We start from the raw sequence: 19829 nt of genomic DNA on the forward strand, positions 1-19829 counted from the left end.
GACAGATTCTCCCAAACGTGAAATAAAAAGCAGTCACAACCATAATTATTGCAGATGACATGAAAATTGGTGGAGTTTGGTTGAATGTGCAAGGATACCAAAGTTGCAGGAGGTTACAGTTTAGTTGGAAAGATGTGCAGGGAAATGGCGAATTGAGTTTAATCTGGACATGTGTCAGATGATGGAGTGAAGGATGACAAATACAAGAAAAAATAGGATACTGCGGGACATTGATGTGCAGAATTATCTTGATGCAAGTCAGTAATTCATTGAAAATGGCAACGGAAGTGTTCCAGTTGGGAAAGAAAGCTAATGGAACACTCCCTTTCGTCGATCACAACGTTGGGTATAGTGGTTTGCACTTTATTTTATAATTGTATAAAATGTTTGTTTGGGCACATTTGGGGTACTGTGTGCAGTTCTCATCTCCACACAATAGGAAGGATGTGGAGTGTTGGAGAAGATGAAAAAAGGGGTTGATCAGCATTGTACGTATGTTCGGTTTTTTTCAGTGTATGTTAGGTGTGAGAGGAAATTCAACAACGTTAGATTGCTTTGCGAGAGGATCAGATGATTAGAGGCGACCAGGTACAGGGATACAACATTAGGACATGGACAGATAACGTGGATAGTCAGAATCTGTTTTCCAATGTGTATGCTTCAAATACTGGAGGGTATCGTTTTAAGGTGAGAAAGAGAAATTTTAAACGAGATATGCGTGGCAATTTTTTTTTAAAAACAGAGACAGTGAAATTTACTGAGAGAGGTCAGAGAAGCAGAAATGTGAGTAACGTTTTGAAGTGACATTTAGACGGAAACATAAGCAGGCAGATAATAGAGGGATATGGATCATGAACAGGCAGATGGTATCAGTTGAGTCATGGTCATGGTCGGTAAAGCCATAGGGAGCCAAAGGGCCGATTGCTGTGCTGTAGTGTTCGGTTTTCTAACTTCGCAGCATCTACCCTGAATCGTGGGTGCTTCATTCAATTTCTCTCTCATTTTATCTAAAATTCAATGCTTTCAACCTCAATCTACACCAACTCTTCTCATTTAAAGAATCCTTCCATTCCCAGGATCAGCCGAATGAAACTTCTCTGGCCTATTTCCAATGCGACAATATCTTTCCTGATGGTACTCATAGAGTTTATAACATTCTGGGTGTGGTCTGACTCGTACCTTGCATAGTTGTGGCAAGACCTCCATCTGTTTGAACTCCATTCCCTTTGTAATTACCTGCTGACTCTGAAAGTTACCTTTTTTCAGATTGATAAACAAGAACTCCCACAACCCTTTCTTCTGCAAATCTGAAATCAAACAGTGTTAGACTGACAGTAAGTCGGGAGCTGAAATGTGTTAGAAAGGATATGTCAATAAACAATAAGTAGAAACTTAGGAAGACTTTTTTTTATAAACGAGAAATTGTTATTGAACCTGTTGGATTTTGTTTGTTGGTGTGAATATAAATGGCAGAATAGATAAGGCTGAAGAGGGGTGTGGTGGTATGGGGCATATGCTTTATTTGAATTTTCAGAAGCCTTTATTCATGTTTCAATCATGCCTAAAGAGAAAATTGGTCGAGAATAGGACTCCTTCATTATCAGTAATTTCCTCTATGCGTGGAAGCAGAGGAGGTGGGTGCGATATTAAACAAGAAGTCATCATTAGAATTTACTGTGGAGAACGACGTGGAAGCTCGGGAACTTGGGGAAATAGATAGTGATGTCTTGGAAATAATTCTCCACAGAAAAGAGAAAGCGCTGGGATCTTAAAACAAATAAAGGCAGATCAATTCTCCGTAGCTCATTCGGTCTATCCTAGAATATTGTGGGAAGCTCGGGAAGAGATTGCAGTGTCCCTAACAGAAATATATATGGCATTAACAGAAACAGTGAGGTGCCGGAGGACTGGAGCGCGGCTAATGCTGTTCCATCACTTAAGGGCTGCAGAGAAAAGCCAGGAAATTACAGACCAGTGAGACTGGTTCCAGGACCTCTGCTCCTTGCGATTTTTAGAAATGACTTGGATATGGGTGTGGAAGAGTGGGTTAGTAAGTTTGCAAATGAAACGAATGTTGGTGGAGTGGTGGCCAGTGTGGAGATCCGTTGCTAGTTGCAACGGGATATTGACAGAATGCGGAACTGGGCTGAGAAGTGGCAGATGGAGTTCACATTGCAAAAGTGTGAAACCATTCATTTTGGAATGTCGAACTTGAATTCAGAATACACTGTAGTGTGGCTTAACAGATGGACATTGGGGTCCATATCCACAGATCCCTCAAGGTTGCCACGCGAGCTGACATGGTTGTTGAGAAGGACTAGGTTGAACTGGCTTTCATTAGCTGGGAAATTGAGTTTTAAAGCCGTGAGGTCATGCTGCAACTCTATCGAATTCTGGTTACACCACACTTAGACACTGTGTTCAGTTCTGGTCCTCTCATTACAGGACGGACATGAACGCTTTAGAGGGGGTACAGAGGAGATTTGGAGAGCTGCTGCCTGTTCTAGAGAGCGTGACTTATGAAGAAAGGTTGAGGAGGCTAGGCTTTTCTGATTGGAGAGAAGAAGGGTGAGGGGCGACTTGGTTGAGGTGAACAAGACGATGTGATGATTCGAAGATGATGTATGGCATAGATAGAGTGAATAGTGAGAGACTTTTTTTCCCCATAGCATAAATGGCTATTATGAGGGTGCAAATTTTTAAGGTGATTGGACGATGGTTAAGGGGAGATTTCAGTGGTAGGTTCTTTACGCAGAGCGTGCCAGGTGCGTGCAATGCACTGGCAGTGGTGGTAGGAGATTCAAATACATGTGGGACATTTAATGCACGCTTGGATAGGCACATGGATGATAGTAAAATGCAGGAAATATAGGGTACTTTGATCATACAGTCGGATAAAAGGTTTGCATGATGTGAGGGGCTGAAGGGTCTTGGGCTGTAGTGTTCTGTGTTCTACGTTCCGAATAATGAGTTCTGGATAATGAGTTCTGATCAACATGAAAGGATATGGCATTCAGGTGGAGCTAGTGAACTGGATTCAAAATGCAACATGAGCTGAGGTTTTGGAACCATGCTCTGGCGATCAGACCATTAGATCATCACTTCGCCTGCTCACTGTTTGCTCATCCCCGAGCGCTGATACCAGTGCACCAAAAGCAAAACCCGTTCTTCATACCCAATTGCTTGATTGTAATATCATGCTGAAATCTGGTACTATAACTCAGTATCTCTCCATGTGGTATCTCTCACTGTGAGGGTCTAATTGCCGCCTCTGTCAGCGCCTCTCGCTCTTGGAGCTACTCCAGATCCTGGGCCAACAGGATTCTCCACTCCAGAGAGACGAGGCAGCACAGGATAGGGATGGGGACTGGGATTTTCCAGAACTCTGTCGGACACAGTACCATTATTCATGTGCAACGCTCACTACATCAGTCTAATTTGCCATTCTGTCTATTTCTCTGTCTCCTGTCGGTACTCAGGAAGTGCGTGACTGAATAAACTTCCAAACTGCTGGGTGTCTTGTCCATCGCCACATTGAAGAAGGTTGGTCAGCCAGGGAGACAAAGTGCAGGGAGATCAGGAGCCTTTAATATATCCTGGAGCGAGTTAAGATCGCTCACGTTGAACAGAGCGGAAAGCAATGAAAGGGCTCCAAACATCAGCTAACAAGATATGCAGTAGATACAGTGCTGGAGGGGAAGCACAGTACAAACCCACCCGAGGCTAAATCACCACCACTACTGGAAGTTATTGTGGCACTGTTACACCATTGGGAGCTCTACACTTACAAATCCAAGCCTATTCTGTCTTCGTGAACATCAGGACAACAAAGGGGAAAGCAGGCATCCCACGAGAGGGTTGGAATGCTGCCTGGGATCTTTCTGTTCTGTGTTCTCCGTTCAACACTGTGTCTCTACATGTCTTGCAGACCAGAGTCTTCATGTTCTTTTAATTTCCTCTAACAATTCCTGTCCCTGTAATCTCCTTTATTCCCGATAGGGCCTTCACAACGTTTTAAACAAAATCTTTACAGTGTGAAAACCGGCCCTCAGCCCAACAATTCCACATGACACTCGGAAGACTAACCCTCCAAGACACATTCCGCCGAACTTATATTTACCCCGACTAATGCACCTCACTTACATATCTTGGGCAACCTACCAATTCACAGCCAATTCATCGAACTTGCACATCTTTGGGCTGTGGGAGGAAACCGGAGCAATGCCACACAGACCCAGGAAGCAAGTGCAAACTCTGCAGAGGCAGTCACCCGAGGCTGGTATCAAACCCGGGTCCCTCGCACTGTTAGGCCACCATGCCGCCCCCACGAAACGTACCGCAAACCAGATTACCATCTCTATTGCTTTAACATGCTTCACTGTCTACACTCCTCCAATAACTAACGACAGAGTTATACAGCACAGAAACAACGCATCCAACTTGGCCGTTCCAACCACTGTTCCTCAACTGAACGAGTCGCATTTGGCTGCATCTGGCCCATATCCCTTTAACCTTCTCCTTTCCATGTGTCTGCCCTAATGTCCTTTACTGTTGGCACAGTAGTTTTCTCTACCACTTCCCCTGGCAGCTCATTCAGTACGTGCACCATTCTCTGTGTGGAAAATGTTCTCCTCCAATCCCGTTTACCAATCTCCTCGCTCACCTCATATTCATACCCACCAGCTATGGACTCCCAAAACTGGAGTAAAGTCTTTGGTTGTTCAACTTACTCATTCTCCTCATGGCAGTATAAGCCTTTATAAGGACAACCCTCGGCTATCGTTGCCCAATGCAAATGAGAAGGACAACCATATACGTATCTCTGCTCGGGTCCCCGCCACGACCTTGCCACAATGTTCAATACAGAAACACTTGTTCAATACCTTGGGCTTTCTCTACTTTTATGTTGTAAAACCTGCAGCACCACCTCTTTCGTAATGGGGACCCTTTTTAAAGACATCGCTGTTTCTTTGCGTTTGTTTCCAAGTCTTGGTCCATTGGACGTTCTGACATAAAATATTCATTTAGGCTTTCGCCCATCTGCTGTCGTTGCACACATGGATGGCGTCAGTGATCGTCGAGGGGCCTGTTGTCTCTCTAGCGACTTGTTTGTACATGTATGCCGTAGAATCTCTTTGGATTTTCCTTAACCTTATCTGCCAAAGCTGTCTCATCCCCCCGTTTTGCTTTCCAGTTTTTCCAGCCGCTCCTTGTTCGTCAAACCCTCCTGTATCAGTAACATCTTTGTCAATCTTTGCTCCATTTACCGTTCCAGAATAAAGTCTTCCTAAAGCAGGATGATCAGAAGTCTACACAGTAATCCGAATTTGACCACTCAATGTCTTGTTCAGCCGTAACATGATTTACCAACTCATGTACTAAAAATGTCTGACCCATGAGGGCAGGTGTACCATATGTTTCTTTCACCATCCTGTCCGCTTGCGATGCCACTTCCAAGGAACAATAAAACTGCACCCCTTGGTCTCTCTCTGTTCAACAACACTGTCCAGGTCCCAACCATGAACTGTGTTAGTCCTCCCTGTTTTGTCTTAACAAAATCCAACAACTGAATTCAACTCCTTTAATCATTGCTTATCCCACTGATCACTCTCGATAACTGCACTGCTCACTATAACACTAATTCTGTTATCCACAATATGATTAACAATGAATCGTTCATTTAAATGATGCACAACAGTGGACATAGCACTGCTCCTTATGGCACACGGCTGGATACAGGCCTCTCCTCTCACCATCCTCTGTCTCCTGTTCTCAAGCCAATTTTGTACGCACTTTGCTCGGTCTCCCTGATCCCATGTGATCTAACCATACTAACCAACCTACCCAACAACACACTGTCAAAGGGCTTGCTGTAAACAGTATAGGCAACGTTTACTGCTCTGTCTTCATCAATCATTTTGGTCATCACCTCAACAAAATCAGTCAAGTCAGAGAGACACTATTTTTACGCACAAAGTTGTGCTGACTCTCCCTGATCAATCATTGCCTTTTCAAATGCATGCAACTTCTGTATCTCAGAATCGCTTCCAACAACATTCACACGACTGTCATCAAGCTAATTGGTGTTTCTGAAGTCGCTTTCGCTCAAAGCCTTTCTTAAATACTGGCACGTTAGTCACCCTCCAGGCTTCCAGGTCACCACCCGTGGTGGTAAGTGATTCCCTAGCATCACACAATGTCCTTGAACACACTTGATAAGTTCCCAGGTGTTCGTCTATTTTGAATGCGTTTTAAAACATCCAACACCTCCTGTCCTCCAATGTAAACTGCTTTGAATACATCACTGTTTATATCCACATTCACCAGTTTTTCGGCACAGAACGTTCTGACGTGAAATTTTCTTTTCGGATCTTACCCATTAATAGTCGTTCCCATTGGTCTTTCAGGGGTCACATTCGGTGCCAAGTTCATCTTCTGTTGTTCATATTCATGCAGAATCCCTTTGGATTTTGTTTAGGCATATCTGCCAACGCTCTCTCAGGTCCCCTTTGGGCCCTCCTGATTTCCGTGTATTACTACACCAGTAAATCTTCAAGGGATTCACTTAACCCAGCTGGCAATATATGACATTTGCCCCTTTTTTTCTTGGCCGGAGCCTCGGTATCACTATTCAGTCAGTGTTTCCTACTTGTGTCAGCATTGTCTTTCTCACTAACAGGAATATGCTGGCCCTGAACTCTCATTTTATCTCTCTTTTGAAAGCATCCCACTTGCCAGACGTCCTTTACCTGCTTATAGCCTCCATGAATCAATGTTTGCATGTCTTGTCTTCTGGATTGAAGCAAGGCCAAATTTGATCTTTCACTTGTGGAGCACACCAGTCCCTTTCCATAGCTATTTTCCCCACTAACATCTCAGACCCTTTCCCTACCTTGTTACTTGAATACACTGAACAAATCCAACCCATCCAAGCTCTGAACACGCTGGCAGTGCCAGTGGACGTTTGGAAAGTTACAATCCCCGACCATTACAATCCTATCATACTTACACATACCTGAGATCTCAAGACATATTTGCTGCTCAATTTCCCGCTGACTGTTGCGGGCCTGTAGTACAGTCATATCAGAGTGATGACTCATGCTTATTTCTCCGTTTCATTAACATAGCTTCACTGGATGGTCCACAGGAATATCCCCTCGAAGTGCGGCAGTGATGTTTTCACTGATCAAAAACTCCACTCCACCTCCTCTCTTAATCTTCTCTTCTTTTCCTTCAGGTAGTAGATTTATGCCGGAACATTGAGCTGCTTGGCTGTCCCTACCTCAGCTGTAGTTCTGTAATTCCTTTGATATTCCAGTCCCATGTTCCCATCAATGTGGTGACTTAATCTGGCTGAATTGCAAACATTTTACATCTAAGTAAATGCAGTTTAATTGATGAGTTTTCCTCGTTTTCTGCTGTGTTCTTGTCTGCCTTGTCTATATAAATTATTCCCTTGAAGTTCTGCACCAGCCTCAACAATCAGGCGGTATCCTGACACCATCCGCCTCACTGTGGACAACACCCTCACTTTTCACGTCATCTGCAAACCTGCTAACGATACCTTGTGGTTAGCATCCAATTTATTAATGCATATAATAAACAGCAATGGTTCCTGAATAGATGCCAGACGAACAGCAATTGGTGAAAGAATTTCAACACATAAACATCCCTCCACTAATTTTGGATCCAATTTACCAACATGACTTGGATCCCATCGGCTCTTCCCTTTTGGAGAAGCCTTCCAAGTGGGACATTGTCAAAGGCCATACTGGAGTCGCTGTCGTCGTCAATATTTTCAATTGTAATTTCAAAGATGTCTCAGCTAAATTTATCAGACAGGACCTTACTCTGTCAAATTCATGCTGACTATCTCTAACCGACCCCTACCATTCCAAATGTTGATTCATCCTGCACCGCAGAATTATTTACACTACTTTCCCTCCCACTGCTGTCAGACTATCTGCTGTATAATTACCTGGCCTATCCCTGCTGCCTTTCTTGAACAAAACAACCACATTAGCTGTCATCCAGTCATTTGGCACTTCACCTGTGGCCAGCAAAGTATTACATATACCCACCTTTGCCCCAGAAAAGTCCTCCCTTTCGTCCCATAGCATTCTGGATACATTTCATTGTGCACTGGGGATATTTCCAGCTTTATGCCTGTGAAAACATTTAATACCACCTCCTTATTGATATTAACATGTTCTAGAACCTCCCCATCCCGACTGAAATCCCGACTACAATGTCTTTCGCCTGTGTGAATACAGATAGGAAGTATTCATTGAGAATCTCACCTTCTTCCCCTGGCTCCATGCAGATTGTCCCTTTTGTTTCTAACAGGCTCCACTCTTCATCTAGGCATCCTCCTCTTTTAATTATACTGATAAAATACCTTGTGGCATTTCTGCAATCGTGTCTGTAAAGTGTACTTCATGGCCATTGTTTGCCCCGCATTTTCCACAGTCCTCTTGCACTCTCTATACTTGTGAAGGGCTTCACCTGTTTTTTACTGCACTCAAATTTATTCATCAAACTCACGATATCGATTGATCAGTATTCACTGGACATGTTGCCTTTACGGTTCCCTTGTGCACCACAAGCACCTGGTGAACATGCGCGCCCCAAAAGCTCATGCCTCCAAATAAATCTGCTGGACTGTAACCTGGTGTCCTTTAACTTTTAACTTTTCCGACTCCAGTCCAATACCAGCAACTCCACATTATAAACTGCCATCGGTTGGCTGAATCATTTTGAAAGAAATAGAACGACTGGCAAATAGCACCCTCTCGACAGTGTTCATATTTTCCTCACAATGTGGCAACCAGAACTGAACCCAATATTCCAAACGTGGTCTAACCAGTGCTCTATAGAGCTGGAGCATAACCTCGCAGCTCGTAGACACAATTCTCTTGTTAAGGAAAGTCAACCCTATCAACTTGAGTGATCGATGGATGTGGACCCCGAGATCTGTTTGTTCCTCCACACTGCCAAGAATCCTAACTCTAACACTGTAAAGATTTCTTGCAGAATCCTTCAATCTTAAACCCTCCCTATTTGGTAAATTCGTCCAGTCCCAAAACACTCATGAACTGTGTAACCTCCTCAGGTCCCTACCTTCCTCCTTCCTCCTTTATTGGCAGCAACCCTCAAAATCATTGAAGTCTCTTTTGCCACTTCAATATTCCTAATACCTGCAAAATCCTTCCATTCTGATATCTCTCCCTATCTCTGTAGCCCCCAACACTCTCCAGTCCCCTTCTAGAGAATATTGCAGTGGAAGGAAGAGTTGCAGAATGCGGACCATGTTATGGAGGTAAGAAGGGAGAATGATACAAATGCTGGAAAGGACGTGGATTCTCAGAAGGTTAAAGGTAACAGAATTCTTAGAACCTGCAAGGTGAGACAGGGCATAGATTGTGGAACGTGAAGGATGTCACAATTTGAACAGAGATCTTTTTGGATCGGATCGTTCAGCCTATCTTGTTGTCCTAAATCTGGAGATCATTATTGGAATGGGTGAGCACAGCTACAGATTCCAGGCTGGGATATGTGAGTTCAGATGTGAATCTATTTGCCCATACTATCTGTGTGCCTGATACTAACCTGGTACTTCTATATGACTTCCTGATCTGCATGACTTACCAGAGCTCACCTCATAAAAAGAGCAGTCGGAATGCTCTTTACTTTTTCATTATTTTCAATTGACTGTTTTGTGAGATGCAGGAATGTGGAGTTTCCGTTTTTGAGAGAATGAAACTTTTATCATTGACTCTGACACATGCAGAGGAATTTCGTGGATTCTGCTGTTCGAGGAAGACTATCACTCAGAGGAATATCCACAGAGTGCCGATGGTCTTTGGTTGGTAGAGTGTGAATTTACCAGTTTATGTCGGCTAGGGCGCAGTGTTTCTGGAGAATGTATATATTTGACCTTATGCCATATGGTTACCTCCCTCTCATGAGTGACCGTGTCATGTTCTCCACTCCTGACAGTATCCACTTCCTGTAAACCCTTCCAGCTGTTGAACATCTCCCTTTCCTCTCACTCCCCCTTGGCTTTCCAACCTGGCCTTCGCCTCATATCTCCAACTGTCCCAAACGACCTTGCTCTTTGATATATCATTGTATTCCATTGAACTATGTGTGAACAAACCTGAAGTCGGTTTGAGCCACTGAAAACAAGATGACTTTTCCCCTCTCTACCTCTGTCAAATGGAGTCTTCTGTTTGTCTCTCTCCCATAAGAGGAAGGAAACATCCCTTCAGCATCCACCCGGCCCATCCCCCTGAGGATCTGCACAGGTTAATGGGGACAAATATCTTCCTGATGACCCTCATTGGCACAGCATCGGAGTGACATGTTTGTGTTCCTCTATTTTCTGCAACCTTTTCCTGTTTCTCAGTGCCTCTCCCATTCTGAAACCTCCCCCAGTCTGGACAGTACTCCGACCAATAATTACTGCGAATGCTCCAATTTCCCTACCTCTGTAAACTCCTCACATTCTTGCAATCCACCTTGGTTGTGTACACTTCCAGCATCTACAGGCCTTCCAATTTCTAGTATCTCCTACAGGCCCCACCATCTCTGTATCGTCCAATTGCTATATTTCTCACTGCCTCTGTAAAAGGCTCCAACCCCTTCAAACCTCCCTATCTCTGGCATGGTTTGCAGTTCCAATAAAAATCCCTCTAATAGGAACTTCAAACCACCACCCTCCATGTCTCCGTAACCCCCCACAGTTCTCTCTATTTCTGTTCCCATCTTCAGTCCCAACAAACGTACTTGCATATACAACCTCATCAAGTCCCTATATCTCTCCCAGCTGTGTAGTCTCCACCAGACCATCCAACTCTCTCGCCGTCCCTGATGATTCCAGTGATTTCAAACCTCCCCAATTCTATAACATCTCGTGTCTCTGTGTCCCTCCCTTTCATGGTTAGCTGCTCCAATTGCCACGACATTCCTGCCTGTGTACACCATCAAGTTGATACAACACTTCTCATTTCTGCAGGGTCTTGCAGCCCCTACAATCCTTTACATGTTTGTTAATTCTGCCTACCGCTAGTACTTTCTTTATTTGAGTAAATTCCTCCAGTCATTACAATCTCCTTTAGATTCTACAGCTATTGCTATCTATGTAACCTCAGTCGGGCCCACATCATCCATTGTGCTGAAACCTGCATTGCCATTGCAGATCCCTTATTGCTTAACATTGTTCAGCCTCTAAAACAATCCCTATGAGTGTAATCTCCTCCAGTCCCTACATCACTCCCGATCTGTGTAACCTCTTCAAATCCCAACAATCCTCCCTATCTGTTTAAAAGTTCCTATATGCCTTACAATTGGTTTAACTGTTTTGAGTCCATTATATCCTGACTAAATAACTGATGAGTATCAGTGCTGTAATGGAATCTTGGACTGTATACGAGGTTGCTTAAGTCATACCATGTCAATGAGCCATTAAGAGAATGGACCATTCTATATCAAATTTTGTGTATTGAGAAATACCTAATAATCTACTTGAAAAGGAGCTTTGTTTAAAGAGAAGCAGAATATTGTGCATTTTTTTTTCGAGGTGAAACATGATTTAGATCACTCAGATGTGAGAGTGGAATTTGACGTTTTGGCCCATCAATTATATTTCACTATTCAACGAGATCATTGCTGATCAGGTAATCCCCAAATCTACTTTGCTGAATTTTCCAGGTAGCCCTTTTTTCCCTGATAAATTAAACTCTGACCATCGTTATTCTAAATATACTTAATGACCCAGCCTCACCAGCCTTCTGCAGTAAGAAATTCCCACAGATTCACTATTCTTTGAGAGAAGAAATTCCGCTCACCTCTATTGAATAAGTGTCCCCTTGCTGGGACTTTATGCCCTTTGGTTGCAGATCTTCATACAAGGAAAACAAAAGGAAGTGGCAAAGATAATTATTGAGTGTAAGGCTATGGATAGTGCCTACATGGGCTTTACTAAACCTTATGCCACGGTAGTGTGTCCCGAAAGATCAAATCACAATCCATGAAATCCATGGTTGTTGGTAAGTTGGATACAAAATGTTGTTGGTCGTAATAGGCAGCAGAACCTGGAGGGCTGTATTTCTGATTGGAATTTATATCTGTGACTAAGATGAATTTCTCAGCAGTCAGATGAGCACTTTTGCAGAAGACATTTGAATAGGCATGTACTAATTATGGATAGTTGGTGAAATTGTGGGAAGTGAGGAAATTTTTAAAGGATGCAGCAATGTGTAGATCAAATGGAACATTGGATGTAGAAACAGAAAATTGAATTTCATCGTGACAATTGTGAGGTGATGTATATTTTAAGTCAAATGCAAGAGAAAATTACACTGTAAATAACCAGACCGTTGGGAACATTGATATGCAGAGGGATCTTGAAAGGAAATCCATAGCTCCCTGAACATAACAACACAACAGGATGTACTGATTAAAAAGGAGTGTGGAAGCATCGAGTAGACACATTGGCATTTCATGTTGTAATTTAATAAAAAATCGGATTGGCCACGTTTGGAATGTTGCGTATAGTTCTCATCGCCACACAATAGGAAGCATATGGAGCTTTAGAAGGGGTGCAGTAGTGGTTTATCAGAATGTTGCCTTGATGAGAATGTGCTTAAGATAAGGAGATTGGACACAAGTCGATTGTTTTGCGAGAATGTTGGAGGCTGTGGGGCAAACTAGTGCAGGCATATAGCATTAGGTTTGGCGTGGATAGTGTGGATAGTCGTAACCTTTTTTACAATGTGGCAATGTCAAATACTAGGCCGCCTTGGTTTAAGTTTGCGAGTGAAAACATTTAAATGAGATGGATGAGGCAAGTTTTTTTTTCCATAGAGGGTGGAAGCTGCTCAGGTCGTGGTAGAAGCTGAAATGTTTGCAAAGGTTTGAAGTGGCAGTCAGACAGACACATGAACAGGAAGAGAGTAAAGGGATACGGACCATGTGCAGAAGATGAGATTAGTTTAGAATAGCATCAGAGTCAGCACAGCCATGTTGGGCTGAGGGCCGATTGCTGGACTGTACTGTTGTATTTTCGCACTTCCCAGCATCTACCCTGGCAAAGCCCCTTTGAATCTTGCAATTTGCATAAAATTTCTCGCCCATTCTTCGAAATACTAATGGGTTCAAACTGAACTTACTCCGACTCATTTCATTAGAAAATCGCTCCATCTCCAAGATCAGACGAGTGAACCTTCTTTGGGCTCCATCCAATACAAGAATATCTTTCTTTAGGACACTCACACTCTTCAGAAAATTGTCGGTGCGCTCTGACTCGTATTTTGCACAGTTTTAGCAAGACCATCCTACTTTTAGACACCATTCCCTTTGTACTGAATTTCAGCATTTGGTTTATCTTCTCTATTACCTACTGAACCTGTAAGCTACCTTTTTCGAATTGATACACAAGGACTCCCAAAACCCTTTGTGCAGTTAGTCTGAAAGCAAACAGTGTTAGCCTGACAGTAAGTTGGGAACGTGCAGAGTATATTATAAAGGATATGACAATGAACATACCTGGTCCCTTAGAAACAATGAGAGATTCATGGTTTTATAACGGGGGAATATTTTAAAATCTGTTGGATTTTATATGTTAGTGTGACCTCCAATGTTAGAATAGATAAGGGTGGAGAAGAGAATGACGGAATGGGGATATTTGGAGATTCAGAAGCATGTTGGCAAGTTTCAACAAGAGCTAAAGGTTAGCTAGGGAGAGGATTGGGCCGCTGAAAGGTCAATGAGGCCGTCTGTGTGGAATCACTGTTTCATGGGCGAGATCAGAAACAAATGTTTTGCATTAGGTTTTACTGTGGAGAAAGACATGGGAACTCGGGAACTTGGGAAAATAAATAGTGATGTCTTAAACAGAATTCACATTGGAGAACTGGAGGCGTTGAATATCTTTAAATGCAAAAAGGTAGCTAAAACATCGGGCCATGGTTAGATGTATCGTAGCACCTTGTGAGAAGCTAGGGAGGAAATTACCGGCCTCATCGTAAATAAATTTGGATCATCGACGGCCACTACAGACCAGTGGAATGGGTAAGTTGTTGAAGGAGATCCTGAAATTGGATCTTCATACATTTGGAGTGGCAAGGACAGAGATGCGATAGTCAGCATGGCTTTGTGGGAAAAATGTCTCTCAAACCTGATTGAGTTTTTGAGGTCATAGCCAAATAATACGGCAAGGCAGAACAGTAGTCGTTATGTACATTAATTTGAGCAAGACCTTTTACAAGGATCTGCATTGCAGACTGATTAACAAGTCTAGATCACACATAACCAGGAAGCACTCACCACCTGGGTACAAAATTGGATTGACGGTAGGAGACAGGGCATGTTCATAGAGGGTTGATACCCAAACTGCAGGCCTGTGATAAACAGTGTGCCATGGGGTTCGGTGCTAGGTCCACTGTTGTGCATCATTCATATAAACGATTTGGATAAGAATACAGATGTCGTACTGATCACATTTGTGAGTGAAACTGAAACTGGTGGTAATGTGGGCAGTGAAGATGATTATCTAAGAGTACGTGATCAACAGTGCTCCTGGGCCAGTGAGTTTCAGAATAGCAGGTGGAGAAATGCATGTTTTGAAAACAACCCGGGGAGGGAGGGGGAGCTTGTCCAGTTAATGTTAGGTCCCTGGGTAGTTTTGTAAAACAGAGAGACTGAGGGATGCAGGTACACAGTTCTTTGAAAGTTGTGTCACATGTGGACAGTCTGGTGAAACAGGTGTTTGGGTGCTTACCTTCATTGTTATGAGCATTGAGAATAAGACTTGGGACGTCATGTTGTGGCTGCACAGGGCATTGGTGACGCCACCATAACAGCATTGTTCATTATCTGAAAAAAAATAGAAGCTGGCTCACGTACGTCCCTTTGGAAGGGCATCTGACATTCTTACCTGGTCTGGTTCACATGTCACTCCAGACCCACAGAAATATGGCTGACTCTGAGCCACATCTGGACTATTTTCTGTGGGCAAAGAATCCTGGTCCAGCCAGTAGACTCTTCAATCCATGAATGAACAAGTATAAATACGTATTTTCTTTGGTGCCTATTCAAATACTTGCAGCTGCAGCAATTCATTCTGGCTTTGTGACACTGTTTTGGTCATTACCACACTCCTCCTGAGAGAACACCCCTTGAAGTCCGTTTAAGAAATATTTCCATGGTTCCTTCAGAATTGTTAGGTTATTTGTCTTCTAAACATTTCAGAAGCACAGGTGGGAATGTCCGGCTGAGATTTTGTCATTTTGTTTAAATTTAAATATTTAACTGTTAATATTTAACAGTTCCTTCAATTCTTTTCCACAGTTCATTTAAAGCCAGTTGTATCGATCTGTTTCCCCTGTTTAGCTTGGTCAGTTCCTTTCTCAAACTTCAGGGGATTGGCATTGTTTCTGATCGTCGGGTGCGATCAGTGGTCACTTAAAAATTCACAATCTCTTTGAATTCCACTGCATTGCAATTTCCCGTCGGTTCGCTGAGTGCGACATCACTCCTTCACTCAGCTTCATCACCCAACGGTCGATCTGAAATAGTTCTGTTCTTAGCTAGTTGCAGAAACCCTGATAAAAATATTCTTTGAACTCCTCCCCGAGGATCGCTCTTGCCGGTGTGATTGTCCTAGATTATACAAAGTTTGATGTCTCCCAAATTATCATACTATCTTTATTTAAAATTCCAACCGATTCCAGTTTAATCCAGCGATGGGAAATTAAATCCTGCACGGCACCATTAAAAAAAAACTGTTCTTCTGCTTGTGTTTTTGACACGTAGTAGCCAGAATTTACACTGATTCTATTGCAAAATCTGAGGCCAAATATTATCTCTGTCATGATTTTGTTACCCACTACTATCAGGTTACCCTTCCTGCTTTCCCATTTTGCCTGAGTTCCCGCTAGGTTGTGTACCATTGAATTGAAATGTTCATTTTTTTTTTCACTCTGTAACCGTATCTCTCTGGTGTCTAAATCTCTTTCATATCTGTACCACAAGTCCATCTACCTTATTGCAGAGAATATTTCCATTAAAAAAACATTATAATTTATATTTTTCAAATCTTTCCTGTCACAAACCTATTCGCTGATGTACAGTGAGAAGTAAACTCTGTTCCTTCCTATTATTTCTGCTTGTCTTCATTCACATCCTCATGCTGTTCCGATGCTTGACATGTTGTGTTTGAATTTGGAAATCTTATTTTACCTGAACACTGTCTCAGAATCCTCTCAGTGAGTTTAAAGCCCTGGCTATAATCCTACCGACATGATTGGCCAGCACTATGGCCCCAGCAGATTTAGGTTTTAATTCATACGTGGAATGTGGGCATTTCTGGCTGGCCAGCATTTCATGCCAACCCATAGCTGTCCTTGAGCTGGGCAGCTTGCTCGATTAATTGAGAGTGCAGTTGAGATTCAACCACTTGATCAGGACGTGGAGTCATACGTAGGCCAGACTAACTGACTATAACAGATTTCCATCTTTAAAGGATATTGAGCTTTCAGATGGGTATCCCTGACATTGGTATTAAATTCTGGATGAACAGTCTAATGAGAGTCAGACGAGGCCATCGCCTATCCCACTGATAGCTGCCTCATTCCTGAGTACTGATCCCAGTGCACAATGAATCAAACCCCTCCTTCCTGACTGTGGTTTGATACTGTTACCTTCCTGCAAATGGATATATAAATCAATATCTCTTCATGTAGGATCCTTCAATGTGATGGTCTAATTGCTATCTCTATCTGCAGCTTTTTGCAGCTACTCCAGACCCTGAGCAAACAGAATTCTTCACCTTGAAGAGACGAGGCATCACAGGCCAGGGATGAAGACTGTGATTTTCCAGATCTCAGTTCGACTCAGTGCTGTTCTCCATGTGTAACCCTCACTGCCTTAGTCTAATTTCACATTCTGTCTATCTCTCTGTCTACTGTCGTTACTCAGGAAGTTCCTGACACTCAATTTCTAATTCCTGTATTGCCCATCACCTCATCGAACGCTGTTTGTCAGCCAGAAGGCAAGGAGATATGGAGACTGCAATAAATCCTGCAGCGAGGTAAGATCACTCACATTCAACAGGGCAGAGCGCATTTATAGCGCTCGAAACATCTATCCACAAGACATGACGTAGACACAGTGCTGAAGGATGAGAACAGAGCAGTAAGAACCCAGGCTCAACCTCCACCCACTTGTGAGAGGACGACGATCAGCTCTGCTGTACTGAGCCTTCCTGAGACAGCACATGGAGTTCCACTAATTGATCGAGGCCTGCGCTGTCCTAATGAGGATCAGTGCAACAGAGCTGAAGGCAGTACTCTCATGAGAGACTGGTAATGCTGCCTGGGATTTTCCTGTTTTGTATTCCCTCTCCAAGACTCTATCAATTTCATGTCATAGAACCATACAGCAAGGAAACAGGCGAACACATCTGTTTATGTGCCTTAAATCCTTCTAAATCCTAAAACTGTTCTTATCCCTTTAAACTATTCTTTCCAACTCTTCATGGCATCGTCTCCCTGTAATCGCCTCAAATACTACCACGCCCTGTCTTTGTAATATTTTACAGCATCTGCCACCTTCTCGATTTCCGTATCCTCCTCCAGAACAGCGCTCCACATCTCTGTGTAACTGATGGGAATGCTGCAAACCTGCCTTCACAGCCCTCACTAACTGTCTGAAATCCTGCCGCCCTACTATCCACAGCATCTCTGGTCCTCCAATTCCTCCAAATTTCCCTGGCTCTGTGAACTGATCAAGCCCCTTTAAACCTCCCTACCTCAGTAAACTCTTGTCCCTACAACTAACATGACAACTGTGTCGTGCCCAGCCACTACACCCTCCCTATCTCTGTAAACTCGTTGGTAAGCTCCAAATACCAACCCTATCAGTGTAATCCCCGTTCTCTATAATTCCCCCGATCTCTGTAACTCTTCAGGACTGATAAGCCTGTACCTGTCCCGACAACCTATCTGACCTCTAAACAACATCAGTGATCTCACAATATCTGAACTCTATAGCATCCTCCAGTCTGTACAGTCCTGCGTTTCAGTGTTAGCTTCTCGTGTGCCTGCATTCCCCTTTATCTCTGGTTGTAGACCTTTGCTCAGGAGAACAACATCTCATTATCCACCCTGTGAGAACACAAGAATCTTTGGTGTATCAACACATTTGCCTTGTTTTCTCAATAAATTGTAACCAGTTGAAAGTACAATTTTCTCCGCCTCTTCTCATCAATATCCCTCCTTTTTGAGCATCAATCTGGTGAATCTTGTCTGAACTGCCTCCACTGCAAGAACATTTTCCCTTTAGATAGGGGACTAAGTGTTGTCGGGTGTGAGCTGATTCCTGCCTTCTATAGTTGTTGCATGCCTTCGCTATTATTATTTTCCATTCTCTTTGGAATCAATGCCAGCATTACATTTGCCTTCTCTATGTCCGGCTGATCCTGTATGCCACGTTTCTGAGATTTATACACAATGATTCCCAAGTTTTTTTCTGTGGTGGAGCTTTCTCCAATCGATCTGAAACCAAGAGGTGACAGTAATAAGAAGGTACGTGTCGGAATTCATGATGAACATGATGCCTAAAATGATAATTCACACTTCAAACCAATGGAAAAAGGACAGTCCATAAGTCCATAAGATATAGGAGTAGAAGGAGACCATTCAGACCATTGAGTATGCTCCACCATTCGATTATAGCTGAATTGTTTCCCAACCCCATTCTCTCTTCTAGTCCCTGAAAGCCTTGCTCCCCTCAGTCATCACGAACTAATTTATCTCTGAGTTAGATATGCATAATTACTTACCTCCACAGCCCCGTGAGGCAGTGAGTTCCACAGATTGATCATCCTCTAGCTGAATAAATTCCTCCATATCTGCATTCTAACGGATCATTCCTTCGCTCTGAAACTGTGTCCCTAGTCTCTCTTACTCGTGGAAACATCTCCATGTTCAGTCCATTCAGGCCCCTCACCTACATGCGGATGTAAGAACCTAAGAACGTAGGAGCAGGAGTAGGCTATCTGGGCATAAAAGAGTCTGCTCTGCCATTCAATCAGATCATGGCTAATGTTTTCATGGAGTCAGCTCCACTTGCTCACCCTCTCAACGTGTCCCTTAATTCTTTTCTTGTTAAAAAAGCAATCGATCTTCACTTCATACTTCTACCCAACTTTGAAACGCGTTCAACCTTCAACCTACCCATGTCTGTCACCTTCTCTGGTCGCCTTCAACCTCCCAGTTCTGTCACCTTATCCATCCGGTTCAACCCTCCACATCTCTGTCACCTTCTCTAGCCCGTTCAACTCTCCGTATCTGTGTAACCTACTCCACCCCCTTCAACCCTTCCTATCTCTGTAAACTTCCCAAGATTCTTCAACCGTCCACATCTCTGTAACCTTCTCCAGCCGCTTCAACTGTCCGTATGTCTGTATCCTTCAAAGGCCTCTTCAACCCTCCATATCTCTGTAAGCTTCTCCATCCCCTTCAAGCTTCCATATCTCTGTGTACTTCTTAAGACGCTTCAACTTTTCATATCTCTGTAACACTCTCCAGCCCCTACAACGCTCCCTATGCCTGTAATCCTCTCCAGCCCCTTTGACCATCCATATGTCTGTCACCCTCTCCAGCCTCTTCAGCCCTCCCCATCTAGGTAACCTTCGCAAGCTTCTTCAACCTGACATCCCTCCTTATCACTGTAACATTCCCAGGACCTACACCCCTCCCTGTCCCTGAAACATTCTCCAGCACCTACACCCTCCTTATCACTGTAACATTCCCAGCACCTACACC

This window comes from Chiloscyllium punctatum, chromosome 52 (assembly GCF_047496795.1).
Source record: "Chiloscyllium punctatum isolate Juve2018m chromosome 52, sChiPun1.3, whole genome shotgun sequence".
NCBI classification, from domain to species: Eukaryota; Metazoa; Chordata; class Chondrichthyes; order Orectolobiformes; family Hemiscylliidae; genus Chiloscyllium; species Chiloscyllium punctatum.